Consider the following 27,799-nt stretch of genomic DNA (forward strand, 5'->3'; position numbering starts at 1 on the left):
AGAATTCTGACACTGAGGTGTTGGGGGAGCCAAGCTCCCTCTGAAGGCCCTGGGGAAGAATCGGTCCCATGACTCTCTGTTAGCTTCAAGTAGTTCCTTGGATTGTGACAGCGTAGCTCCAGTCTTCACATGATGTTCTCTGGTACGTGTGTGTCTGTGTCCAGGTCACCCCTTTTAATCAGGACAGAAGTCATATTGGATTAGGGGGTCACTCTACTTCAGTATGACCTCATCTTAACTAGTTGTATCTGCAATGACCCTATTTCCAAATACAGCCACATTGTGAGATTAGGGCTTTAACACATGAATTCTGGGGGACACATTTTAACCCATAATGGCCCACCCTCTGGTCCCCCCAAATTTACGTCCTTCTCACATGCAAAATACATTCATCTTATCCCAATAGCCCTGAAATTCTTAACTTATTCCAGCAACAACTCTAAGTCCTAAATCTCATCTAAATAAGGTATGGGTGAAAGTCGGAGTATGATTCACTCTGGGGCAAAATTCCTCTCTGTATGAGAACCTATGAAACCAGACCACAAGTTACCTGCTTCCAAAACATGATGGTGGGGTAGTCGAAGGACAGACCTTCCCATTCCAAAAGGGAGAAATCAGAAGGAAAAAGGGTCATGTGTCCCAAGAAAGCTTGAAACCTAACAGTAAATTCCATTAGATTTTAAGGCTTGAGAATGATCCTCTTTGGCTCAATGCTTTGTCCTTTGAGTCCACCCACATCATGAAGGGTGATCTGCTTTTCTCAAAGTCCACTGATTTAAATGTTAATCACATCTAAAAAAAAAAAAAAAAAAAAGCTTTCACAGCAACATCTAGACTGGAGTTTAACCAAACAACGGGGCAACATAACCGAGACAAGTTAACACATAAAATTAGCCATCACTGATATTTTTTGAAAAAAGTACTATAATGTGTCCAAGATGGGGGAAAAGTCAGGAAGAGACATTTAGAAGAGTAGGTGCTGAAGACTTTCAGGCAGTCTGACCTGGGCGATGTACCCGTGGGGCAGGACTCAGAGGGGTCAGCTGAAGAGTAGTTTTAATCTGTCCCAGTGGTTTGGATCAGAGAAATGGACAGAAATGGTGGTGTGGAGGGTGGGAAACACAGATGACTAGAAAGTCAGGGCTGTGGCCCAAGGAGAAGCCCTAAAAGAGAACTGGCTGCTCTGGAGCTAGGTACACTGGCAGGGAGTGACGGGCTGAATGTTTGTGTCCCCCCATGTTCATATGCTGGAGCCCTAACCCCCAACGTGATGGTATTTGGAGGTGGACCTTTGGGAGGTGATTAGGTTTAGATGAGGTCATGAAGATGGAGCTCCCATGATGGGATTAGTGCCTTTATAAAAAGAGGAAGAGACACCAGAGTTTCCTTTCTCTGTCACGTGAGTGGGAAGAATCTAGGAGCTGGATGTCACTGAGAACTGAATCTGCCCGGCCCTTTCTCTTGGATTTGCATCCTTTAGAACTCTGAGAAATAAATGTCTGTTGTTTAAGCCACTCAGTCTTTGGTGTTTTGTCACAGCCACATGAGCTAAGACACAGAGGAAGCCACTCATGGCCTCCTGCACGTGCCTCACTAGGGCAATATTCTATTGTATTATGCTTGTCTGCATGTCTATCTCCCCACGAGACCTCAGCTTCCATGGGTTGGTCTTATGAGAGGATGTCTCCTCAGCAACCAGCACAGGACCTGGTGTCCAGAAGGTGCTCAAGTAAGGGTTGTTGAATGAAAATGTGAGTGGACTCTACCCAACTTCCTAAAACTCAGCGGTGGCAAGAAAATTTTATAATGGTGGACGGGGATGGATGTGGTTTAGCTTGTGGGGTGTAGCAAACCTATCTTGAAGCTGTGTTGACCAGGCAAACACACTGCTTCTCCCTGGAACGTGTGGTTGTCTGAGTTGGCTTGGGGAAGGGTGACGGCTGAAAAGAGAGAGGTGTTAAAACCCTCCCAGTCACCCCTTGGCGTCTACAAAAGCCTGGAGGTTGTGTGAGCCTGCATTAAGGTGAGGTGACCTTTTAAGAAGACCAGCCTGTGAGTGCCTTTCTGTTCTTAGTCTGTAACCAGAGATCTTAATCTCTACACAGAGTAGAGGTTCACACCTAGACATTCTTCAGTCTAAAGGGCACGGAGGGAGAAGGAAGGAAGAAGCGCATTTGAGAGGCAGAGAGAAGGTAGGTGAAGCTCATGGTCCCGAGGAGAAATGCCTTCCCACTGGGTGGGACAGTGACAGTCAACCACTTAAACCCTTCGTGGGACCTTCAGACTGTCAGTCTGTCGTGGGTCCACCCAGTTTCTGCAAAGGAGGGAGGGCGTGGAAGTGGGCAGCTGGGTTTATGGTGATATTTCCATGTCAGCCCACTCAGTGCCCACACGCTACACAACCCACGTGACATGCGGCATTTGATTCCCTCGTATTGCTAATGTCACTCAGGGGCTTCCTCCCTTTGCACAAGACTTGGAAGAGGATCTTCCCACTGACAACGAAGCAGCTCCAAACTGGGATCGCTGATTTCCATTTCAAAACTGCCTTCAATTTAGTTGATTTAAACGACTTGACTTTGCTCTGTGAAATGACTGTGGCCTACAAGCTCAGCTCGTTGCTCTTTGAACGGCAGAAACACGCTCCCTGCAGGGACCGATGGAGCTCCGCCACCCATTGTTTATCTAAAAACAGCGTTTTATTATTGTCGCTCAATTAGTCCAGACAGCAGACACAAATGACTCTCAACAGCTACATCCTTACCCTGCGCGTCACACATAAATGCCAAAGACGGCTCTAATAGCTGGCTAATACAATCAAAATGTGCCTGCATTGACTCTGTGATTACTCAAATCGTCACCCTTTCTTCTGAAATCTCTTCTTAATCTAATTACATACAATATTTTCACTTTAGTAAAAGAACATTAACCTCAGTAATCAACAATTCTGTTCGCAATTTATTTATGAGCAGCCAACCAAGGTTCTTTTGAACGTAAACTTTGGAGGGGAGTTTATTTTCTATAAACAAACGAGCATATTTTTTCCCCTCAAGGTCAAAATATTATTGCCTGTGTAGGTTTTTTTCCCTATAAACTTTTTTTTTCTAAAAATTGCACAATCTGTCATTTCACAGACACCCACGAAAAGCCACTCCTAATCACGTGCAGAAGATAAGTTTCTCCCGGTTTATACTCACTGCTGTGAAAATGCTATTATACGCAAATGTTTCATCCGTTTTGCAAACATATGCTTTCACACACACATACTCACCACACAGGCAGTGTCTGAAATAGGAAAGGTCTTTTGAAAAAGACAGAAAATGAAATGCATTGAGCCACTTAACATTTCCCATTTTTCAAATCCATCTTGGAAGCACAGGAGGCTGATACTTAAAAATCACGTGCCACTCACTGTGCCCGAACCGCACTCTCTGAATGGAGAGATGCCTGCTGCCTGCTTCAGACCTCTAGTTGATGACTGAAGAAGCTGAGGGTCAGAGAGGTGAGGAGATTTAAGGGAGGTAAGCAACCATGTTAGTGTCAAGTGGACGACTGGGACCCAGATGTACCAGTCACATCCCTGGACCGATGTATGATTGAAACACAAAATCCGAGAATTGGGGTAGTAAGGCTCTGTCCTCTTGGTGGGGGTCATAAGGGTCTGAATGCTGCAGGTGAGGTTTAGGTGTTGAGTTGAGCTGCACTGTGGGCTACCTTCCTTCCCCTCGAATCCCTCTACCCCCATCTTTACCCCCCCAAACATACACACATGCACACTTTGGTAATATAACATTTCTAAAGTTTTCATTTGAGTTTAAGGTTGGAACTCCTCCAGGCCAAACATAAAGAAAATCTCCAAGCTGGCCCTCTTCTCCCTCAGGGCCCCTGCCAGGCTCCCTCTGGTTCCTGCCATGGATGGGGAACCAACATTACCTCACGTCTCAAAACTCTGTCCCTGGGCAGGCTCACTTTTGTCCCCTCTCTGCTCTCTCCTCGGGGTGAGAAGAAAGGGGGTGATGTCGGCACCATGAGCGGAATTCCTCTTTCCACCCAGAGAAATTACACTGTCCGGGGCTGAAGGCCAAAGTGAAGGAGACTCCCAAACCATTCCAATGGCAGAGGTGGGAGGCTGTGAATGGACTTGGGGTTGGAGTTCAGGCTCTGCTCTCCTGAGGGGGCTTCGTGCTTATTCCATTGGACTAGCTTCCACCATTTCACCAGAACAGGAAGCATTAGGTCATCACCAAAGCAGCACCTAAGAGTCAAACGACCTTAACTTTGGTGCCCAGCAAATGCCTCTGTCACTTACCCAGCCACTGACCTTGGGCACATATCGCTGCTTCTTTGTCCACAAATTTTCCCAATGATTCCTATCTTTGCTTCCTGGGGGTGTGGACCACACTGAAAAGCATACAATGTCCCCTCAATGCAATTCCTATTTGACCCCATCTCCTCCTTTCATGGAATGATGGTGAGTGCCAAGGAGCGGGAAGAGGTGTCCGATGTCTGATTAGTGAGCTAGAAAAAGACTACCCTGGCAGGAACACAGTGTTATTTTATTGGATATAAGCTGTGACTTAGGGCTCATCTGCCGAGTACACACCTTTAAAAGAAAATACAGTTTTTATAATGTCACATTCTTCCAGGTCGGTGTCAGCTGGCCAGTTTCTCTTTGCTCTCCACCTGCCCTGAGGGCTAAAACACCACCCCATCTGGAAGCAGCCACCAGTGAGCTGCCCGGCTGAGGGACGGGCTTCCTGTGTTTCCACAGCCCAACATTTCAACGGTATCGTGCTCTCGCTGAGAAAACTTTCCTCAGGAAGCCACACGAATGACCCTCAAGACGAGTGGCTCTTCCTGGGGCGATTCACCCTGAATTTTTAGGCTCTCACCACTCTCTTAGGTTCTGGCCCCCCTTGCCTTCTGAAACCACAAAGCAGTTAGAGATTCTAATCTCTCAACCCAAAGTCACTTTGGCAATGCAGTCAGATGTCACCTGGGGTCACCATCACCCGTCTGTGGTGGAAAGTTCCAAGCGGTTGCAGTTGCTTTTGTGATCTGCCAGTTGACGTGGCGAGAGTGCCCTGAAACCCAACAGGAAGGTGGTTTTCTGAGGCAGGTTAAAAATACATTTACGTTTGTTTATATACGAGCGATTATTTTTAGTCTGAGGCAGAGGCTCGACAAGGATCTGGAGGCCGGCGGTGGTGTGGCTTAACCAGCGGGATTTGCGCCTGCACAAAACCAGGAGTCTGGGTTTTTCTGCTTCGGGTCATTGCCTCAGCTCCCTGACTCCATTCTGGTCTCCCAAGGCTTCAGGACGAGGTAAAACTGATCCCAGGGCTGCCTTTGTATCTGATTTCTGTTTCTCTGCAGGCCGGCAGGCCACCGCGAGGCAGGCCACACTTGAGAGGCCAACGGCTGAGCTTCAGGCTTTGAGAAGCTCTGTCTTGCGGGTAAGAGGTGAGGGCCATGCCTTCGGAAGTCTCTGTGCGGTGCTGGGCTCCGCTGCTAATGATGGCGAGCTCAAGTCACACCTCTGGGTGGTGTGAGCAGGTGGTCCCTACTTCGCTGTAGGAGCTCCAGGCTGAGGGATGGCCAGGAAATTTAGAAAGATATGCTGGTTCTTTAGCATCTGCCTGATGCATTCTTTGCCGACGTGGGTAACAGAGGAGAAAACAGAGATGCACATGGCTGTCCTCCAGCTAATGCACCATCACCCCCATGACCCCCAGCTCCATGCAGTCAAGCAGGGGCATGGGAACCAGAACAAGCTGAGACAAATGGCACGCCCCCAAGGGACCACAGGTTGACAGTAACCCTGGGATCAGTGGCAGGGTCTGGGGCACTCATGAATCACCAGTGACCACCTAGGTCCTTCCGTCCTTGCTCCCCCATGGATTGCTCCAGCAGAGCTTCTCTTACAGATGATTGTACCTACTCTGTGATGACCTGCCAGCCTAAGGCTATTGGGTCCAGACGAGATATAGCTGATGTGGTCAGTGCTTGCCCACATTCCCCGGGAAACTTTTCTCATTTGCCTGCACACCAGCTCCAGGTGTGTCAAGCAGCACCTATGTCTCTTTGTCAGAGGGCTAACCTCAGGGTTCTGGAACTACTTTGCCAGCTTAAAAAAAGTAATAATGGGAATCTGCATCCTTCCAGGGATGACAGCCCTTAACCAGTGGATGACGGATGGGAGGAGGCTATAAATACTTCCCCGGGCCCTAATCAGGAGCACAGTGGAGGCCACAGGGAGACGCTGGAGAGAGTCTCTGTCACACCTCACCACTTCCCTCCCTGGGGCTTTGCGCCATGTTGCACACTTACCCAGCATCCTTCCTTTCTGGGGCTGACTTCCCAAACCTTCTACCAGATTTTCCTGGGGACATTCCTTAAACAAATCACTCAGTGTTCGCTTCTGGGGAATCTAACCTAAGTAAGACACAAGACAAGGCATGGGAGGCAATGTTTGTTCTGAGGCCCAGAATCAACCCAGTTTCCCCTCAGCTCAGATGGTTTCTCATCTCTTTTAAGTTCAGGTTTCCTAGATCATCGCATAAAGATTCTTAGAGTGAAAGAGTCCATCGTTCTGTTGCACAAGCATAATAGGCAACTGTTTTCCCACTCTACAGAGTCTTCTGTGAAATCTTAACTCAAAGTCAGCCCCAGGGCCCTGGGGGAAATTCTGCTTCCTATGTCTTAATTCAGAGTAACGTAGGCCTTGGCCAAAGCTTCCAACCATATAATCACCTCGTGTTTCCCCCGTCCCTTTAGCCCAGCAAAAATGAAAGCCAATGGGGGCCTTATACGGCGTTCACAGACTTCGGAAAACTTTTCAAAAATAGTTTCAGTTCCTTTCTTATTGTCTCCCCAGAGTCTGATAATTCCTGGAAGGAGGACTGTAGGTTCATTGATACCTGGGGACTCCAGCAGAAAATCAATCCTGTAGCTCAGGAAAGCTGTACAAAACCCCCACGCGCTCCCCTGCTGAGGCTGTCAACTCTCTCCTCCCTCCTGGCCCTTTGAGCCTTGAGAGTAACTCCTGCTTCTCCGCAGATCAGACAGCCATGGACGCCACGCAAACAGGGAAGAAAATGGTGCAAACTGGGAGAACGCCAGTTCCTCAAGCTTGTCCTTCCTCCCCTTTGTGTAATCTCCAAGAGCATCTAGTTGAGGAGAAACATCAACATTGGTTTCAACGTGACACATCCCCCAGGAAAGTTCCCGCACATCACGAAGCAGAGTTTGGGCTTGTTGTGACCACTGTCGGTCTTGGCCCAAGCCTGGAAACATGTGAAAACACAAGACTGGACCAGAAGAACTGCAGGCAAATGCTCCGAAGTCCTGTGGCTGATCCCATCTTGGCACACACCACTCATATCAGGGCTTGGGGGGGGGGTGGGGTTGGGAGAGGGGAGGGAGAAACAGGAAGAGAGGCGTAGGGCAAGCTCTCCAGATCCCAGATCTTATGGTTCCTTTCACCTGTCAAGGCCTAATGGCCTCTTCCCAGTGGACTGGGACCTGGGTATTCATTCAAGTTCTAATCCTAGACAGGATGCTTCTTAGGTTTGTCAAGAGAAGGAGAACCTGCCTGGGAGGGAGACAGGTGGCATGAGGGAGAAGGGGGCCGTGGGCAGCAACAGGGTGCGCCTTGTGTATGCAGTCAGTTACTCAAGCTGTGCTCAGGAAGCCCTTCAGGGCCTGGCCTTTCCCCACAACCCGCAGACCCGAGGGAGGCCCGGTGAGGCATGGCCACCCTCAGCAGGAGTGTTTGCAATGGAGGAGGGATTGTCTTGAATTCCAGCCTCAGCCAAACTCTTGAGGACTCGGCCACCCCAGGTGTGGCAAACAGTGAAATGTGTTTTTATCTTTTCTTCTCCTTTCTCTTTCCTTTCTTGCCAGGGTGAGTGAATTCTGCGCTTGCCATGGTGTTTTAGTTAATTTTTGATGGGGGGGGGGGGGGGAAGGGAAGGGAGTTAAAATGAAAAGCTGCTATATAAAAGCAAAGCAATTTCTGGAAGGCCGTGAGCTCCTGCTGGCAAGTGCGTCTAGGGGTAGAAACAGTGTGCTTGCTGTTTCGAGAGCAAACCAGCAAAGCCGATCCAGGCTGGAGAAGGAAGGCTCTCTTGGCGTAAGTCGGCGCTGGGTTCAGTCAGGGATTCACACAGACCTCTCTGGAAGTGGACTGAGGAGGCAGAGCTGCATGAGCGATGGCCCATCTATAGTCTGAGGGCTTATTCTCTGGTCTTTGCTCCTCTGAGCTTCCATGGGGAGGAGGAGGAGGGATAAGGAGGAAGAGCGTGACTCACCCCTCTGTTTCCCCATCACCCAGCACAGTGCTTGGCATGCCATAGGCGCTCAGTGTGTGCTCGTGGATGACAGGGGAGCTTACCAAAGCAGTCCTATTCTCTAAAACTTTTCACTGAAGAGGTGAAAACAAGATCCAGGGGGAAAACACAAAGGGATGTCCTTAATTTCTCTCTTTCTAACCGTAAAAATTAGATATGCCATTAAGATTTGTGAGAAAGGGGAGAAGAGAAGAGTTTCTTTAAGCAAGTAATCCATATTTTATTGGTCCACTTTAGGGGCAAGAAACCGGTTTGGTGTTGTGGAAAAGAGCAAACATGGGCCCTGTGCCTGGCTGCCTCGGTCGGCGTCCTTGCTCTGCCATTTGGGGCAAGTTATACACTTCCCTGCGCTTTGGCTCCTTTATAAATTCGTAATATTAACAGGACCTATCTCATAGGATTGTTGTGACAATTAAATGAGTCAACATACACACAGCACTTACAACAATGCCTGGTACATAACAAGTGCTAGTTAAGTGTTATTATCAATCATTATTATTGCTTTCGGTCAGTCATTGTACTAGGAACTTTACATAGCTTGTTTTATGTTTCACATACAGCATCTCTTTAAAATAAACACTATTTTATAATCGAAGAAACTGAATCTAAGTGAAATTAAGTAATTTGGTCATGGTCAAGCCTCTGGTGATTTTTGGACATTGTATTTGAACCTAGATCTGTCTGACTCCAAAGCCTGTGCTTTTTCTAAGTTACGCTCAAGGTGATATGTTTGGAACTTCCCCTGCTTGCCCTCCCGTCAGCATTCTCTCGACCGCCAAAGCTAATGAAAACATGGCACTGAGGTTAGCTTCCGCTGGACTCTGACAGAGGAGCAGTTGTATCTCCATCAGAGAAAATTCTCAGCACCAATAATCGTTCTAGCTGCTGTGGAATACTTAGAGGAAATGAATTTAGGAAGTCTCAGTTAGAGACCTCCTAAGATTTCAGGGATTCGACGAGAAAAATATGAAGGAGATGGAATAATTATTCTTCTACTCTGATTGGGGAGGTCCAATTCCCTTTATGTTATGAAGATTGAAGTTCCAGGGCTCTGGAATAGAGTTCTCAGCTACTGCATATTATAAAAACAATAGAGTTCCAAATATATCCAATCAATCCATCCCACCTCTAGGGAAACCTAAGTTTGAGCCACCCGGTATGGAAAGCCACATGTCCTGTGAGTAAAACCACTTCCCATGAGACTTAACCGTGGAGACTGGCAGGAAAGAGGGAGACCAAGGTGGGACCGTTGCTAGAAGAACAGAATTGCATTACGGTTCTTCTGACTTCGTGACCTCATTCTGTTCTCCCAACCCGATAATTCTGAGATGAACCCCTCTGGATGTATTCAGAAACTATTCCTTCTGTGCATTGGATCACTAGCCTAGATGACCTTTTGCGTTTAATATGTTGGAACCATCTGGGTCTTTGAATGTGTGGGCGTTTCCAAGTCCTGTTTCTTTGTCCAGCTGCTTTGTAATCTCACCTAAGCATCTATACAGCTACTGTGTCTTGCCCTACTTTGGGGGTTGAAACAGGTAGTTGGAAGAAGAGCAGTGTTTTTTTTCTTTTCTTCCGATAGACTTTGAAAACCTTTCAAATGAAGTATTGCATACATACAGAAAAGCACATAGATCATAAGTTTACAGCTCAATGAGCTTTCACAAAATGAACACACCTGTGTAAGTACCACCCAGGTCAATGAACAGAACAATATCCGCACCCGAGAAATCCCCGGCAGGTTCCCATCAATTACCACCACTCCTCTTCTCTCCAAAGGTAACCACTCTTGACTTATAACACCATAGGTTCATTTTATTTGCATTTGGGCCACATATGAATAGAATTATACATTATATATTCTTTCAGGTCTGGCTACTTGACATTATATTTGAAAGTTTTTCATGTATGTGTGTATAACAGGAGTTCATTTCTTTTCATTGCTATATAGTATTCCGTTCTACAAATATATCGCAATATATTTATTCATTCTACTGTCCATTTAATGGACATTTAGGTTGTTTACAGTTTGAGGCTATTATGAATAGTTTTCCTCTGACTTATGAGTGAGGAAGAGAAACCCTTTGGCGACCGGTAGTACAGGCACATTAAGGGATGTCCTTGGTATGTTTGAGGTCTCTGACTGTCAAGAGTTTCTTAAAGAAAAGTTATCTCCCCATTGGTTTGTCAATTCTTGGAATGCCTTTGATAGAGACAAAGCTTTTCAAAGAAATATCTCTCAGAGAGGAGACCCCTGGGGTAAAAACAAGCAAAGGCATAAAGAATGTAAGAAGAAACCAGTGGGGCTGGGCGCTGGTACCTGAAAGGAAGTGGATTCCAAACAGAGGTGGAGGCGGATCAGGGGAAAGCCTGAAGGCAGATGTGTAGTGAGGCTGGTAGTGCTTGTGTGGGATCTTCCCTCAGAATCATGCATTTCACAGAGGAGATGAACTAGGGCTCTGCTTTGAAGGACTTTAGAGTTACACTCAATGGACAAGGAAGTGCTGCCATTTTTCTTAGAGGCCAAGAGTGATGAAGATAAGTGGGCAGAACAGCAATGGCTGTTTGTCAAAATTCATGCTCCTCCTTCCCTAGTAAAATGCTGCTGCTGGGCAAAAACTATCCCATCAGAGACTATTTCCAGCACCCTCTTGCATCTGGGCTGGGCCAATAGAATATAGGTAGAATTAGTATTTGTCACTCTGAGCCACAGCAATCAAGAAGAAGGTGTAGCTTCTCCACCCTCATTTTTTCTTTCCATGGCTGTATACTAAGTTCCTATGAGACAGCAAAGCCACAAAGATGTCAGGCTCCTTAATTCTTGAGTTATCTCATTGCGAAAGTTGTGTGCCCACCAGACACACCTGCATTGGACTGTTCTGTAAATGAGAAATAGACTCCTGTTGTGTTAAGTCACTAACATTTGGGTTTATTTGTTACAGCTGCTAGTGTTACCCTCACGAATATAGTTGGCTTCTGAAATAATTCACAGTATAGACAGAAAGGAAAAAAAGCACAATGTCCGTATACTACTGCCATTTGATTTGATAAAAGGTAAAAAATGAGAAGGGAGGCTAACTCAGAAGAACGTTCCTCAAACTTTCTTAAGTCATTGGAGAATATTCACAATTAGCATAAAAATAGGACAATAATAATGTCAACACATAATATCTGTGCCTAATAGATTTACACTCTCCCAAATTGCATTATAACTTCCTGGAATTGGCTCACAACATATTCTTATGTGGGATTCAACATTTAGCAACAAATAAGACTCCTTTCTCTCTTGGCACTTCTTACTCCTCCCTCTCCCCAACCCCCATCCATATCCCTGCTGCCTTCTTCTTCCCACAAAGCTCATTTTTGGCAAAACAATTTTCATAAACCACACATTTTAATGAATTAAGCGTAGCCCCACAATCACACTTGCATTCTCCCACAGTCCCCTGACTTACACATGCCTCCAGCTATGGGAATTCTCCCTTACACCTCCAGAAAAGAAAAAAAAATGCATTAAAAATTCTATCTATAAGTAGAAAAGTTATGCACAGAATGTGATGGCTCTTCCACTTTTCTTTTTCTTTTTGGAAAATACAAGAAGGAAGATGACTTTCAAACATTGCATGTCCTCTGAGAAACTAAAAAATTCAGTGCTGTTTTTCTTTTGGCAGTAGCAAAACTGGTTATGATCATAACTCCGCCAATTTCTCCCTTTATCTTTTTCAGTGGGAGCTTCGTGGAACGGCTTCTGCCTTGCCAAAGAAGACAGTTGAGGTGTTTGACAGCAGGGAAGTTTAAAAGAATTTCAAAGAAGAAAAGGACCTTATAGGTCATAGTTTCCAGTCTTCTTATTTTAATACCGAAGTTCATATAGGTGGTTTAACTTGTCCGAAGTCATACTACTAGCTGACGGCTTTTGGACAATTTAGCTATATCTGACCTTTACAGTTCATGTCACATGGAGTTCCAAGCACATGATCTTCCTGGATCATCACATCAGCCAGGTGACAGTGATAGAACCACTTCTGTTAGACAGGCGAGGGGACAGATGAGTGCTAAGAAGAATGCCAGGTCTTAGGATCTAGCCCCTTAACACTAAATCCACGTCCTCAGATCCAATAAACTTTCCTCATTCTTTTGGGGGGGCTGGGGGCGCCGACTACGCATTAGATGCTTGACTAGACAAAGACGTGACCTCTGCCCCCAAAGAGCACACAGTTCCCGGAGGGCAGATAAATAAACAGATGATGCCAATCGGGTCTAATGAACGCTCCGGTCTTCTGCTCCTGGCATGCAATCACTTCCACAGTAATGCTGGCTTTTCCTGGGAAAAACACAGCAGCAGCCCGTCGCTGAATCATCCAGAGAGGAGGCACCAACAGCTTTGCCTCCCAACTCGGAAATATCTTACTCAACCTCCTCCCACCCACCATCACCACCTGTAGGTTTGGAACCAAAAAAGGCTTTGGAAACTAAAGATCATGTGCTAATAGGATGTTAAAGCGAAGCCACCTCACCACCAACCACCAGAGGTAGTTTGTGTAACTGTGTTATTCCCGAGCCCCGTGATTCGTTTCATGACTTCAGCTCCTGGCACTTTGTTAGGTTTGAAAGTGTTGCTTATCCAGAGAGCTCAGAGATTGCTTTTGGCAAAGGGCTCAAAGCAGGCGGATCCAACCCTTCTCGCTGTCTCTCTCTTGTTGCCAAAATATAAGACTCTTGGATTTATGGGAAACTCGTGTGAATTCTCCTTCCGATGAATAACCTGAGACTGCAGTTAAAATTAAGTAGGAGAGGGGCTTCCCTGGTGGCACAGTGGTTAAGAATCCACCTGCCAATGCAGGGGACACGGGTTCGAGCCCTGGTCCAGGAAGATCCCACATGCCGCGGAGCAACTAAGCCCATGCGCCACAACTACTGAGCCTGCGCTCTAGAGCCCACGAGTCACAACTACTGAGCCCACGTGCCGCATCTACTGAAGCCCACGCGCTCTAGAGCCTGTGCTCCGCAACAAGAGAAGCCACCGCAGTGAGAAGCCCGCGCACTGCAATGAAGAGTAGCCCCTGCTCACCGCAACTAGAGAAAGCCCACGTGCAGCAATGAAGACCCTACACAGCCAAAAATAATAAATAAATAAAAATAAATAAATTAAAAAAAAAATAAGTAGGAGAGGAAGACTGGGAATCAGGAGGACTAGGATCTGGCTCTGAATTTGCTTCTTATTAAAATTATCTCTAAGGTTTCTAACAATTCTGGCCCGGTATACACTCAAAATATTACTTCATTTCGGAGAATACTTACTGAGTACATATTACAGGCTGGTCATTACGGTAGGCATTGGGATAAAAAGATGAAAGTCCCGCCCCCCTAACAAGTAGCAGACAGATTCCCTAGAGAGTTAAGCAGCTAACTGGAACTCAGCCAGAGGCATGGGCTCCCAGAGGTGTGCATGGGAAGCTGTGGGGCACAGAAGCAAGGCACTGTGTACCTTCCGATCCACCGAAGAAGACCAGAACATGCCACCGCAAAATATGTCACTTTGGCATTTTGTTTTGAACTGAAAGCACTTGGGAAACAGCAGATGCAGGAAGGGCTCTCCTACCTCCCCCTCTTCTGCTTGAAAGCAGGACACAAATTTTCCATGGGAAGGGTACCCTCCCTGTACCAGAAAGAGGTGACTATTCCTACAGCCAAGATGGGGAGTTGACCCTGAGATGAATCTGTAAAACAAACTTCCTAAAATAGCCTTTATCTTCCATTAGTTTCCCCCATATGTTTCCTAGGCACTTTCCCGTAATTTACCGCTCCTAGCCCAAACCCCTTTCTCCTTTGTCTTGTCACATCTCTACAATTTATCGTTCTTTGTGGAAATGGTATGTAAGCTCTCAGGCCTGTCTACTTCTTTGGATCTTCTTTTCTATGAAGGCTTCTGTGTCATGTAACCATATTAACATCAAATAAAATGTGTTGCTTTTCTCCTCTTAATCTGTCTTTCGTCGGTTTAATTCTCAGACCCAGTCACAGAACTTAAGAGGGTAGAAGAAAAGTCTTTCTTCCTCTCTACCACCTTTGTTCTCTTCCCTGAGAGGCTGGCCCACATGGACCACAGCAACAAGGCTCTCATTGGCTTCCATCAATGGTGGAGCACTCCAGGAGATCAGACGGAGAGGAAGGGAGTTCAGGGGCATTTATTTCCCTCCCAGGGAGGATAGCTGAATAGAAAGTCACTGCTCATCCTCCACTGACCTACTCTCTACCTCATCTTCTCCCTGGTGACAGCTCTGCTGCTGCTAGCCCCAGATTTCTACACCAGTTCCTGTGGTTCCACTGAACTCCACCCACAAGTTCATAATTAGTCCCTTGTAAATAAACTCTCCTTTAGTGTAGACCGACCAGAGGGTGCCATCTGTTTCCTGCTGGGACACTGGCTGATACAGACACGAAGCCCACTTTTGAGATGTGTGTACATCCGAGGTAGTCAGGGGAATAGAGAGATGACAAGAAGGAAGGGGCAGGACAGGAGAACAGTAAAGTGTCCCAGAGGTAAACAAAGCTAAGGCTTGAAAGATATCTTGCAGGTAAGGAACTTCCAACTAAGGCAATGATGAGAAGGGAGTGATCATTTCAGAGAGCAAATGTGGGTGTTCAGAGACATGAGAGCGTCCTGTGGAAGGTATAATGTTCGAGATGACCGTAGGGAAGAACTGGTAAGGAGAGGAGATAGTAAATGATGAGGCTGGGGGGGGAGGGATGGGCGAGATCATGAAGGACTCTGTATGTTCAGTTAATGAGTTTGGAATCTATCCTGGAGACAACGGGAAATCACTGAAAGATTTTTAAGCAGACGATAACATGATCAGGTTCGTATCTCAGAAGATTACTCTGGTGAGCAGTGTGGAAGAAAGCAGGAAGATTGGTTGGCAGTTTCATTCAACGACTAAGGCAAGAATTAATGACAATTTGGAATTTGTCCTTGGTGGTGAGGCAGGAAGGGGCATATATGAGAACTGTTGAGGAACAGAGAGAATTTGGTGAGGAATTGTGTATGGTGGTAAGTCTAGAATGATGCCCAGGGTTTTGGGTTTGGCGAGTTGGTAGATGACGGAATCATTTGTCAATAAAGGAAATCCTCAAGGAGGATCCAAATTCAATTCACTCTTCATTTTTTTTCAATGCTCTAATGAATTCCCTCTGATTATTAGCTTTTATCAAACATTCAGCTTGAATATCGCTCTTCCATCAGTGGCTTCTGGTTTTATTACCCAGCTGATGGGGATAATACCAGTTCCTTCCTCATATTTAACAATTAATGAATGGATGCATGTACTATTCCAGGCACAGGATAAATATTTAGCAAAGGTAATTATCAAAACCAATGTGTAAACTCAATGGAAAATAGTCATAAAGCTTATTTGCTCATTCAACAAATACTTTTTGAGTGCCTGTGTCGTGCCTACTATTTTTTATTCCTTACGTGGACAGCGGTCAAGAAGCTGTGAGGGCTTAAACTATTAAAATAATTTATGTTTTCCTCTTTTTTTTCTTTGTATTCGTCTTCATCATCTTTCTTGCTCTTCTTCCCTTCCTCTAGCTTTCTTTTCCCAATATGTACACAGCTTCCATTTCCAGGAGGAAAAACATCCAGAAAGCCAGATTTTAAAGAGAGGATAAAAAAAACTTGGCTGAATTATTGATTCATAGCTTTATAATGCACCCAGGATAGTAAGGACATTTATAGATTTCATGAGCTGTTTAATATCTATTTGTGGAGCACCGCCATGTGCAATCATCTTGGACTCATTATGTTTCTTTGGCTGCCCAATGAGTCATAATGAGCCTCTGAAAATGTAAAATAATGGGTTAGAACTAGAGGGAATGAAGTAACAGCCAAAGTCAGATATAAAATTATTATTACACACAGTCTGTAAGAGCGATCAAGACAAGGAAGGGATAGAGGGCCTATTATTACACGCACACATGCACGCACAAACTTTAAGGAGAGTTTGCAGTAAAGGAGGAGGTAGGTGAGGAGCCCTATGAACAAGATCCTTAAAAGAGTGATGGGCTGCCGATCTATTTTCCATTAAGATTCAAGCAAGAGGGGGTGGGGAGCTCAAATTATGGCGAAGAAATAGAAAAGCCAGTGGAGACCCTTTTGAGAAGAGGGAGCCCTGTACTGAGAGGATAAAAGAGACTTTATACTCCAGCACTTAAAATGAAGAGGAAGAGATCATTTCTAAACAGGGTACAAAAAATAGCTTCATTTCTCCCTATTAACCTCTGTTCCCCTAAAGAAAGCCAGTTGAAGAAAAGCAGGACAAAAGAATTCTATTCAAACACAATGAAGAGTATCTTCTATAATGAGAGCCATATTTTGAAAAAGTATTAATGTAATTTTCTCTTTGGGCTTGCAAGTATAGGTCCTTCCTCCTAATTGGTTCCAGGGTCATCTGCCCAGAGGTCTGTGGGTGTTACATAGAGTATGCAAAGAGAAAGAAAGAGTTGATATTCAGCTTTTGATATTCAAAAAAAAAAAAACTTTTTTGAAGTAAGACAATAGTCTTGCAAAAAGACTATTTTTTCTGAGACCCATCGGAATTCCTTTATCTCCTCCTTTGACCTGCTAAGCACCAACCAGAAGCACCCAGAATCTTGGTGTTCTCCTGCAGGTAGAAAAGTTATTCCCCTGGAGATACAACTTGCTTGCTGCTCCTGGAGAGGAGGGGATGCCACAGGCAAGGCAGATCAGCCCTGCCCTTCCTGTCCCAGGAGATGATGAGAGGATGAAGAGTTGGGGGAGGGATTGATTTAGGAATATCCAAAAGGAGTTGATGCAAACACTCAGGAGGCACTGAGACATCACAGAGGAGCCCAGCATGGTTAGGAGGATAGCGTGGAGTTGGAGACAGAGTCTAATTTGCACTTCTAGGAGATTAGGTCAGACCCTATATGGTAGTGAGAGATGGAATATACAAACAGGAAATAGCTAGGCCATGTTTAAAAATAGAGCCCTGACCTACAATCTGTAACAATCTGCCCAGAAAGCCAACTCCTTATCTACAGTAATCAGTCTAGGCAGGCAGCCCACTCTAAGTCAGTTTTGTAAGAAGCCAGATTGCTATCCCTAGTGAGAATCCAGGAAGCTAAACAATAACTTCTGTAATAATCAGCCCCAAATGGCCAGGACTTGATTAATAACTGTCATCTTTCCTAATCTTTGTCCCCACTTCCATCTTAGGACCAATCAGAAAAAGTCAAATGCACCCACACCCCAATCAATCACATAGGATACCCTGCCTCTAGTTAGCCTGTCTACAGCTTCCCCAGGCCAACAGCCTCCAATCAGGGCACACCTTCCCTGCCTTCCCTTTTTCCCACTCTAAAGTTTTCTCCCTCCTCTGCCTGCCTTTGGGTCTGCCAAAATGCAAGTGACGGTGGCTGACTCCCTTTGCTACAGCAAGCTCAAAATAAATAGGCTTTGCTTTTCTCATTAGGTTGGTCTTCGTTTATTTCCACAGTAGAGAAGCTTAGACTGAAGCCAGTGGGCCTAATCGGGGGGCCCTATGGCAGGGTACTTTGGTCTGAATGTTTGTGTCTCCCTAAAATTCATATGTTGAAATCCCAATGCCCAATGTGATGGGTCTTTGGGAGGTGCTTAGGTCATGATGGTGGAACCACCATAAATGGGGTTAGTTCCTTATACAAGAGACCCTGCAGAGACCCCTCACCTCTTCCACCTTGTGAAGACACAGCAAGAAGTAGGCAGTCTGCAACCCGGAAGAGGACCTTCACCAGAACCCAACCATCCTGGCATGCTGATCTTAGACTTCTGGCCTCCAGAACGGTGAGGAATAAACTTCTGCTGTTTATAGGCCACCCAGCCTGTGGTATTTTGTAATAGCAGCTGGAACGGACTAACACACAGGGTATAGACCACCTACCCTGGGGAACAGCACGAGCAATCAGGGTTACAAGTGTTGCAAGTGGGTAATGCTGAGAGGAGATCAAGTCACCCAGAGAGACCCACCAGGCCTGAACCAAGTGAGGGGACCAGATAAGTGCCATCCTGCACATCAGCCTCAGTCCTAAGAGCCAACATGGCAGACAGCAAGCAGGTGGCCAAAGGCCATTGTTCTAGAGACCCCAGGAGCCAGAAGACCCTGAAGGGCCCCTTTTCCCTCCACTGAGAAGACACACAAGTCACATCCCTTCCTTTATACACCCAGGCACAATCTTAGAGAGGAGCTGGGGAGAAGAGTGGAAGTGTGAAAAACTGGGGAGAAAATGGGCATTTTTACCAAGACTCTGAGTATTAACTAAGGGGCATTAAACAACTGAGTGTTAAATGACTACATCACTGACTTTGTTGTTATTTCCCCAATTAGTTGGCTCACCCAGAAGAGCAGATCAGTTAGAGGCAAAATATTGAAACTGTATTTTCTCTGCATGTTTAAATTGTAATATAAGCAAAATTTGCAAACCCAACAGAACCAAAACTAACATATTCTTCCATGACTGTGCTAAACAATTCTGGGATAAAGCATCATTTCCTGGTTTTGAGCTGAACAATGCTGGGACCAGGCAAAAATAATTAAACTACCAATAAATACTTGCTCCTGGAAAATTAGACTGTGGAACTACTAAAATAGCTAACTCATATTAATCCTGTATCCTGAAACTTTACTGAATTCATTGATTAGCTCTAGTAGTTATTTTGGTGGAGATTTAAGGGTTTTCTTTTTTTTTAAATAAATGTATTTATTTATTTATTTTTGGCTGCGTTGGGTCTTTTTTGCTGCGCGCAGGCTTTCTCTAGCTACAGGGAGCAGGGGCTACTCTTCCTTATGGTGCACGGGCTTCTCATTGCAATGCCTTCTCTTTGCTGCCGAGCACGGGCTGTAGGCGCACGGGCTTCAGTAGTTGTGGCGCACGGGCTCCAGAGCACAGGCTCAGTAGTTGTGGCGCACGGGCTTAGTTGCTCTGCAGCATCTGGCATCTTCCCAGACCAGGGCTCGAACCCGTGTCCCCTGCATTGGCAGGCGGATTCTTAACCACTGTGCCGCCAGGGATGTCCCAAGGATTTTCTATACATAGTATCATGTCATCTATAAATAGTGACAGTTTTACTTCCTCCCTTCCCATTTGGATGCAGTTTATTTCTTTTACTTGTATGGTTGCTGTGGCTAGGACTTCCAATACTATATGAAATAGAAATGGGGAGAGCGTGCATCCCCATTTGTCTTGTTCTTGATTTTAAAGGAAAAGCTTTCAGCTTTTCACCATTGTGTATGATGTTAGCTGTGGTTTGTCATAAATGGCCTTTATTATGTTGAGATATGTTCCCTCTATACCAACTTTGTTGAGAGTTTTCATTATGAATGGGTGTTGAATTTTGTCAGACGCTCTCTCTGCATCTATATGGAGATGATCATGTACAGGGAATATAGCCAACATTTTATAATAACTTTAAATGGAGTATAATCTATAAAAAACATGTGAAACTAATATAATATTGTAAATGAACTATACTTTAAATAAATAAATAAAATTAAAATAAAATAGCTAACTTACCAAGACTAACAGTTTCCTCATCAAAGTGCACTTTTAGACTCTCACATCTCTGTGCCTACCAATCGACAGCTATTGTGCATTAAAATTCTGCCTAATCCCAACTAGTTCCCTGCCTTGCAAAACCCGCCTTAAAGCCACTCAGTGCAAGCCCTAAACCCTAAGTAATCTTCCCCTGACTTCTCCCTTCTGAGACGCTTCTAGATTCTGTCAAGGTAAAACTCCCCCTTATTGCAGTAAGTTGAAAAAACCTAGCTTTTCTTAACCAGCAATTTTTTTTCCTGGCAGTCTTTTAGGATAAGCCATAGCCAATATGTTTTGGTATCGTATGGTCTGGCTATGGAATCCCAGGGAAAGACAGCCACGCAACAAGCATGTGGCAACCGGAAATGGATGAGCTCCTTCTGAGCAAAAGTGGCTACAACTCAGGAGGCCAAAGGCCAGAAGTCTACTACACACAGGAGAAGCTTTAAACACTTACCCTCGTGGCAAACACAGGGGCAGTTTCTGTACGTGGCAGAGACTAATCACACCACTTTTATATTCCGTCATTCTCTGCACACAGAAAGAGCAAGAGTGAAATTTAAGAAGAAGGGTATAAAAAGGAACAGAGCGGACTTCCCTGGTGGCGCAGTGGTTGAGAATCTGCCTGCCAATGCAGGGGACACGGGTTCGAGCCCTGGTCTGGGAAGATCCCACATGCCGCGGAGCAACTGGGCCCGTGAGCCACAATTGCTGAGCCTGCGTGTCTGGAGCCTGTGCTCCGCAACAAGAGAGGCCGCGATAGTGAGAGGTCCGCGCACCGCGATGAAGAGTGGCCCCCACTTGCCGCAACTAGAGAAAGCCCTCGCACAGAAACGAAGACCCAATACAGCCATAAATAAAATAATTAATTAATTAATTAAAAAAAAAAAAAAAAGGAACAGAGCAAATACCTACATAAATGTAAGCTTAGATACAATGGGTAATTGGGACCACACAAGTTAGAGGGCTCATTTTTCACCTTTCCCATTCTTTTTATTAAATTGACTCAGTATTTTTTAAAAAATAAAGGAGGAGGAGGAGGAACAAGAGAAAAAGAAGGTGGCCCCGACTTTCCTAAGGCTCTTGTGGCTGACAGAACTTCATGCTCTCCTTTCCAAGCCCACACAAAGAGAGGCTGAAAGGATGGGCCTGTGGACAATGGCAGAAACTGGAAAAGCACACGTACCCAGGGCTCCCACGCGTCACAGCTTTCCTTTGCACACGCACACGGCCCGGTCCCTTCTCGTGGCCCCAGGGTCGGACTGAGGGGCCCCAGTTGTTGAAGGAGGGCTCAGAGTCTGGCTTCCTGTTTTCCGGAGAAGCGTTTAGACTGTATCTTGACACTGAGAATTAATTCCTCGCTTACTTCAGTCTGCAAACCTCTTCAGTGTCACCCCCCTCAACCCCGAATGCTTTATTCCCTCTGCTGGGCTGTACGGTGAGAATCTGGAGTGAGCTTCCTTCTGTATTTAGCTCCCAGATGAGTGGCTGCCGAGTCTTGGAAGCAGCCAGAACTCTCTCTCAGCTCCACCTCAGTTGAGCTGTCGTCTCCCCGCCGTCGGTTCCGATGACACCTCCCTGGTTTCTTGGGCTGCAGCTGCCTTGTGTCTCCAGAAACACTGGCTTGCACAGCAGCTGGTTCATCTCGCTTGCTCTCCACCCCACGCCCACCCACTTGGGAGCCCCAGAGCCACCAAACTTCCCCGTGTGACCAGGCAGAAAGCCACTCTATTCCTTGTGCTGGCAGACACAGCCCTGCTTCTGTTTTCCTCCTTATATTGACACTGTCTAGACCAGATAGTCACTTCCAGTCCCCAAACATGTGTTCTCCAAACATCTCTTTGCCTAAATGAGGGAGTCCTTCAACACTGTTTATCTCCTTACATCATCACTGCAGTACCATCTTGTTACAGCAAAATTAGTTGAAAGAAGTAAGACTGTATAACTTGGGGGGGTGGTGGGGACAGGGGAAGAAGTTTTATGGAAAGACAAATATTTAACTTTAAATGCTTAATGGTAAGAAAACATTGCACTTCTTTTGTATAACTCTGCAGAGCTGAAACTATTGGTGGAAATTACAGGAAGGGAGCTCTTGGCTAAAATAAAGGAGACTTTCCTAACAGTGATATTAAAATTAACAAGCCTGCTTGTAAAGTTTTTAAATTTGGATTATTCAGATGTATTCTTTTTGTGGAAGTTTATCGAGCTATGCACTGAGGACTTGAGCACTTTTCTGTATGTATGGTATATTTCAGGTAAAAGTTACTAAAAATGAACAGGCCCATGCCGTCATTGTTTGCGGTTGTGGAGCCCTTGAAGCAGAGCCCAGATGACACCTTACTGGGGCCATCATGGGAGATCCACACCCAGAACGGAAAGCCGGACAGCATCTCAGTTTCCTTGGACTTTATGATTCTATTTTCTGGTTCTTCCTAAGATACGGAACTAGCATAGTGTGCAGGTTCCTGCCACCAAAATCAGCCCTTGAGAAACCATAGAAGTGAGAGGAAGAGATGGATTCTAGGCAGTGAGAATGAGAATGGCTGCACAAAGCCTCGGGTCATCCCTGGGGTGGCGGAAGCTTGCCTTCCCTCAGTGTGAATGTGGGAGGAGGTAGGTGGCTGGAGGAGAGGTTGGAGGAAAGCTCTGGAAATTCTGCTCTGGTCTCCCTGCCCCGACCCCCATCTCCCAGGAGCCTGAGGGCAATCCTTGACTGTTCCTCCTCCACAGAAATTGGCTGCAAGGGCTCAGCGCGGATGTCTGTTGTCTGAGATCTCGGGGGTGTGCGGACAGCGCAAATATCTGGGCAGGAGAGACCCTGGAGGGCGGTGGCATTAAGTCTGTGCAGCTGCCCTCAGGCTCTCTCTCCCCAACGCCCCCAGGCCCCTAGGCTGGTGGGAAACCACCTTGGGGACGGCCCCCTCCCAATGCAGAGTCACTCGAAGGGTTTAACGTTCAACCGAGCCAGAGAGGTTTCCGGTGGAATGATGGACGGTGGTCCTGGGGTGACCGGGGCTCCCCCCAGGAGCTCATGACCTCCCCCCTTAAACTCACCCGGGCCGGCGTCTGACCCTTCCCCAGAGCGCAGCACTGGATACAGCACAGTAGCTGCTATTCCCGGGGGCTCTGTGAGCTCCTCCGTCCACAACTAGACCCCTGAGGAGTTCTGATGCCGAAAACCGGTATTTGCACAACAAATACCACCTGACACAGAAGTATTAGGAGGGATAGGATTTAAACGATCATGAAAAATATAAGCGGAGAAATAAAGGAAGGGATTATCAATATGAAATACTGTGAAAAAATTGTGAAGAAAAATAAGGAAGTTTTAGCACTACATATAAAAACTCTATGGGTTGTTATCCTGTTGTGCTAAGTGTTCTACACACGTTACATAATTACTTCTTATAACAACGTGAGCTGGGTACTATCACCAAGCCCACTTTACAGATGAGGAAGTGGAGGCACAGACTAGTTAAGTAACTGGCCTACAATTACCTGCAGAGCTGGGATTTGAACCCAAGCAGTCCAGCCCTTGACACTGAACCCGCTCTCAGGCTGGGTTAAGGAGTACAATGGAAGGGGAAATTGTGGAACAAGGAATGAACCCACGAGCTAGAATATTAGACTAAGGAGCTCTCCCTGAAATATAAAGAGGAATATATAAACGGATAGAAGATACCACAGGAGGGCCAAGAAATACAAAAGATGAAGTCAGAATGTCAACATTCAGATTATAAGAGACCTGGAAACAAGAGAAGAGGTGGAAAATAGGAGAATTCTATAATTTCTAAACCAAACTGCTTAGGGAAGGTCCTAACACCGCTCCTGGCTGAGTTTCACGCCTACAATTGCTACCTGTCCTGTGCCTGCACAGAGTGGGGAATTTATCAACAGAATCCTGAACCCTGAGGTCACCAGCCCTCTGGCTTTCATTTAGGAGGTCCCCCTGTCCAAGCTCAGCACCCAGGGTTGGTAAGAAACAGGGTGGAGAAAGCAGAACCACATAACAGAGGCAGACTGGCCTCCCTTCCCGGATGTAGCTGGCTAAACAGGAACATGGGAAGGGTCTTCTTCCAGACCAAGGGTCAGAAGACTGTATAGCCCACGGGCCAATCTCGCCTGCCGCCTCTTGTTGTGAACCATCTTTTATTGGGGCCACAGACACGCCCATTAGTTTACCAATTGTCTGTGGCTGGTTTTGCCCTACAACCTCAGAATGGTTGCAACAGAGACCGGATGGCCCACAAAGAGAACAAATTATTTACTATCTGGCCCTTTACAGAAAAAGTCTGCTGACCCCTGACCTAGGTTAGTGCTTCTCAGTCAAAATGTGGCAGGACATTTTACGCCTTGCTTGTCCCCCTCCGTCCATCCGCCCTCATATGACTCTTCCACTCACTCTTCCTTTCCCATCCCCAAGTACCACCCACCAAGGGGCTCGCTAGCTGGGATTCACCCCTCACTTGTGGGCTCCCGGGGGGAAGGTTAGCTCTTTTGTTGGCACCTGAGCAATGAGAAGGGCGGTTTCTATTCCTCTGTGAGGTGCTGCCCACCTATAAATTCAGCCTCCTTGATAGTAGGTGAAGGGAAGGAGGGAAAAGCCGTAAACAACCGGGGGGCAGTTCCCTCAGTCAAAAGTTTGCTCAGTTTACACAAAGAAGAGAGAGAACCTGACCTACTGCTCAAGGGGGAAAACATACAGCTGGAGCTGGAGCTGGGAGGGAAAGAAGGGGCTCCCTGGCCGGTCTGTTGGCCTTGCCTGGACTCCGTCCCTCCTGCTGAGATAACGTTTCACAGCGAGAGAGGAGGAGGCGGCTCCCTCCTGCAGGGGCTCATGACTTGGCTGCGGTGCTCGGTTTGCTGACACACGGTCTCTCCAGTTAGCTGAGCACACAAATCACCCACGCTTATTTGCAAAGTCCATATGTGAGATAAAGGCGAGACAGTCTGACTGAGCGCGGGAGAAGGGGGTGAAGAGAAAGAAGAGATACAGGGGCTGTGAGGCCTGGCCAGACAGAGCCTTCCTCAAATTAGGTCACTGTTTACAGGAAGAGTTAAAATTCCACCGAGGAGGCTTTCCCCAGCTCTCTAACACTGGACACGGCTCCCCCCGCCACCCCTGGAATGCAGTGCAATAAACATCTCAGACCACGTGACATGACGCCCAGAGAAGCACGGATCATGAAATCACACCGAGGGAGGGGCGAAACTGTGCTGGCGATGGACGCACACGTGTTCTCTCTGCCTCTGAGTCTTCCCGCTGGCTTTGCCTGTCTTTCTAGTTCCCACATTTTTATCCACGGGCAACCATATCCCCCGAGAGCTACCACACACAGGGGTCTACGCCCCAGTTGGCCGACAGCACAAAGCTCCAAGCCCTTCCTCCCCTCTCCAGGGCCTTGTTACCACCTAACACTGCCTCAGTGACTCTTCAGCATGACCCCAGAAGGTACCACCAATGGACGAGAAAGGGAGAGTTTCAGAGGTTTGCCTAAGGTCCTGGAGCAAGCAAGCCGAGAGGCCAGGTTTTCTCTGAGCTTCCCGCTGTATCACAGCTACTTTGTGACCTCCCCTGCCCCTCCATGCACCTGGCATGTTAAATGGCAATTAGAATGGATGTCCCCCAAGAGCAGGGAATCTGTCGGTCATGCTCCTCGGTGCATCTCTGGGCTCCAGCACAGTGCCTCTGCCTTGTCACAGGCGCTCGATACATCTGTGTTCAGTGAAGGTCCTTACATCTGCCTATTTGCTGTCTATTTGACTTGTTTCCCTAGTCGTCTTTAAAGGCCTGGACTGTGGTTTTTCTTTAACATGGGGTCAAGCCAGTAACGTCCACCTCTGCCTCCCAGAGATTTAAATGGAAATAAAATCCTAAGCGTAAGGTGAACCCACCCAGTCTACCAAGCATTGCTACTTCAATGGCCCCCCTGCTGTCAAAATGTCTCCTTTCCTGCTTGGACACCACTGATTCCACTGTTGACGTCCTGCCTCACTCAGCAGCTGCATCTGGTAGTCAGATCCCTCCTCCCTGTTTGAATTCTATATCTATGTGTTTAAATAAGCCAAAAAACACTCACTTTGCCAGCTCCAGATTAGTTCTTCCTTTCATGCCTTTTCTGTTTCCTGGCTCCATGCCAGACTCTCCCTCCGTTAGAATTAGGAAGTGGTGCTCAGAGTCGTATGTCTTCACCTAGCTAGCACCTCTCTTCTGGGACAGTTCTTCTTGGGTGGGTCCTGCACATGCCAGGCTCTTCTCCTAGTTAATTCCCAAGTTATTAGTGTCACGGGCAGGGGCCGGGCTGTGTGAGTCTGAGCTCTGACTTTCGGCACATGGGGGTAGGGTGCATTGTGTTATCACACACGACATTCTGTCTCAGTGACGGAAGGAAACTGTTTCTTGGCCACGCATCCAGGTTGTGCTTTAAGGAAGCCAGGAAGGATTGCTCATATCTCGAGAAGAGCTGTATTTGAAACCTTTACATGAATAACAAAAGCTCGTCTCTCCATCTTAACCACCTCTCCAGTTGTTGTTGTTTTATTTTGATTTTTTATCCTGAGTTTCATAAAGATACCTGGAATTCAATCACCCCAAGTCAGGGTCCCGTAGAAGTTATGAGCCAGCACCAGCTCTCCTTCTGGGAGCACCTGTCTTGGGAAGTCGCCTCAGCTTCATTCTTCCTCTCCATCCTCCCCGACGCTCCCCTGTACCATCCTGCATGGCTCTTACCACCCTGCACTGGGATTATTGGCTTCCTTGTCTCTCCCTCCCTCCCTGTCTCTTCTCTTCACATGGAGCCTAGTTTGTAATAGAAGGTCAGCAAAAGACAGTTGAGTGGATAAACAAATGAATGAAATTGTCATGACATCCAGATTCTTTCTCAGATTTCAACAAAGGACAACTCTACAAGTATCACAAAAGCCGAACTGATCCAAGGGAAATCACATACATGATTATTGAATTATTTTTTAGATTTTAAAATACTTTGCTTTCGCAGTCCTCCTGCTTCAACTACCTATTACTTGGTACCAACCACTTCCCATCATGCCTTGTAAGTCTGCAGTCGATCGGGATCGGTGAGTGGTTCTTCAGCACCAAGTGCAGTAGCTGAGGTTACTCACGAGGCTGCGTTCACCTGGGAGTGGGGCTGGGACATCCGAGATGTCCCCTGTCCTCTGAGGTCTTTCTCCATGGGGTCACTTATCATTCAGTGATTCTGCCCAAGCTTCTTTACAGCCCGGCAGATGGTGTGGAAGAGGAAGCATTTCATGAGGACAAGCCCCAATGTACCAGTGCTGATCAAGTCTCTGCTTCATCATATTAGTTGCTGTTCCATTGGCCAAAGCAACTCACATAGCCAAGTCCAGAGTCAATGTGGAAGGGACCACACAAGGGCATGGCAGTCTACCACACCTCCCATCCTTCCTAAATATGTTCTTGTCTCATACTCTGGTGGTTCTTGTAGACTGGTTGACCTTGAGTTGATCAACAACATGTATTGAACACTGACTAGAAGCCAAGTGCCCTGGAGTGACAGGAAATAAGACCCTGGCCTCAAGGACTAAATATTTTACCTGGGAACCTAAAAGATACATCTTTGGAAAGATTTTAAGCTTTCCATCTGTGTAATTTATGCACATTGTAAATACATTAGTCACTAGAGCCACTGAAGTAAGCACAGTGAAAAATTTAATTATCAGAGTTACTATATGATCCAGATTGACACCTCTGTTTCCGTGCGAGAAGTCTGTTGTCTGTTGATGCCAATTCTAAGTACAAAGACTCCAATAATTCTCTTAGGGAAAAAATGCCCCATGAATAAAACAGTTGTAGCTCTTTGTCATGATTATCACAA

The 27,799-nt window shown here is 46.4% G+C and overlaps 2 long non-coding RNA genes across 2 annotated transcripts in view; one reads left to right on the top strand and one right to left on the bottom strand.

Annotated features, from left to right (window-relative positions):
• Positions 1-14,313, top strand: part of LOC132374357 (uncharacterized) — a 223,358-nt gene extending 209,045 nt beyond the window's left edge. The window contains exon 4 of the long non-coding RNA XR_009505656.1: positions 12,078-14,313. This is a non-coding gene — a long non-coding RNA (uncharacterized LOC132374357). The remainder of the gene's footprint in view (positions 1-12,077) is intronic.
• Positions 1-26,245, bottom strand: LOC132374359 (uncharacterized). The gene is made up of 3 exons (XR_009505658.1): positions 26,024-26,245; positions 551-792; positions 1-171 (listed from the first exon to the last, which is right to left on the bottom strand). It is a non-coding gene; the product is annotated as an uncharacterized LOC132374359 (long non-coding RNA).
• Positions 26,246-27,799: the final 1,554 nt, after the last annotated feature.

This window comes from Balaenoptera ricei, chromosome 11 (genome assembly GCF_028023285.1).
Source record: "Balaenoptera ricei isolate mBalRic1 chromosome 11, mBalRic1.hap2, whole genome shotgun sequence".
NCBI classification, from domain to species: Eukaryota; Metazoa; Chordata; class Mammalia; order Artiodactyla; family Balaenopteridae; genus Balaenoptera; species Balaenoptera ricei.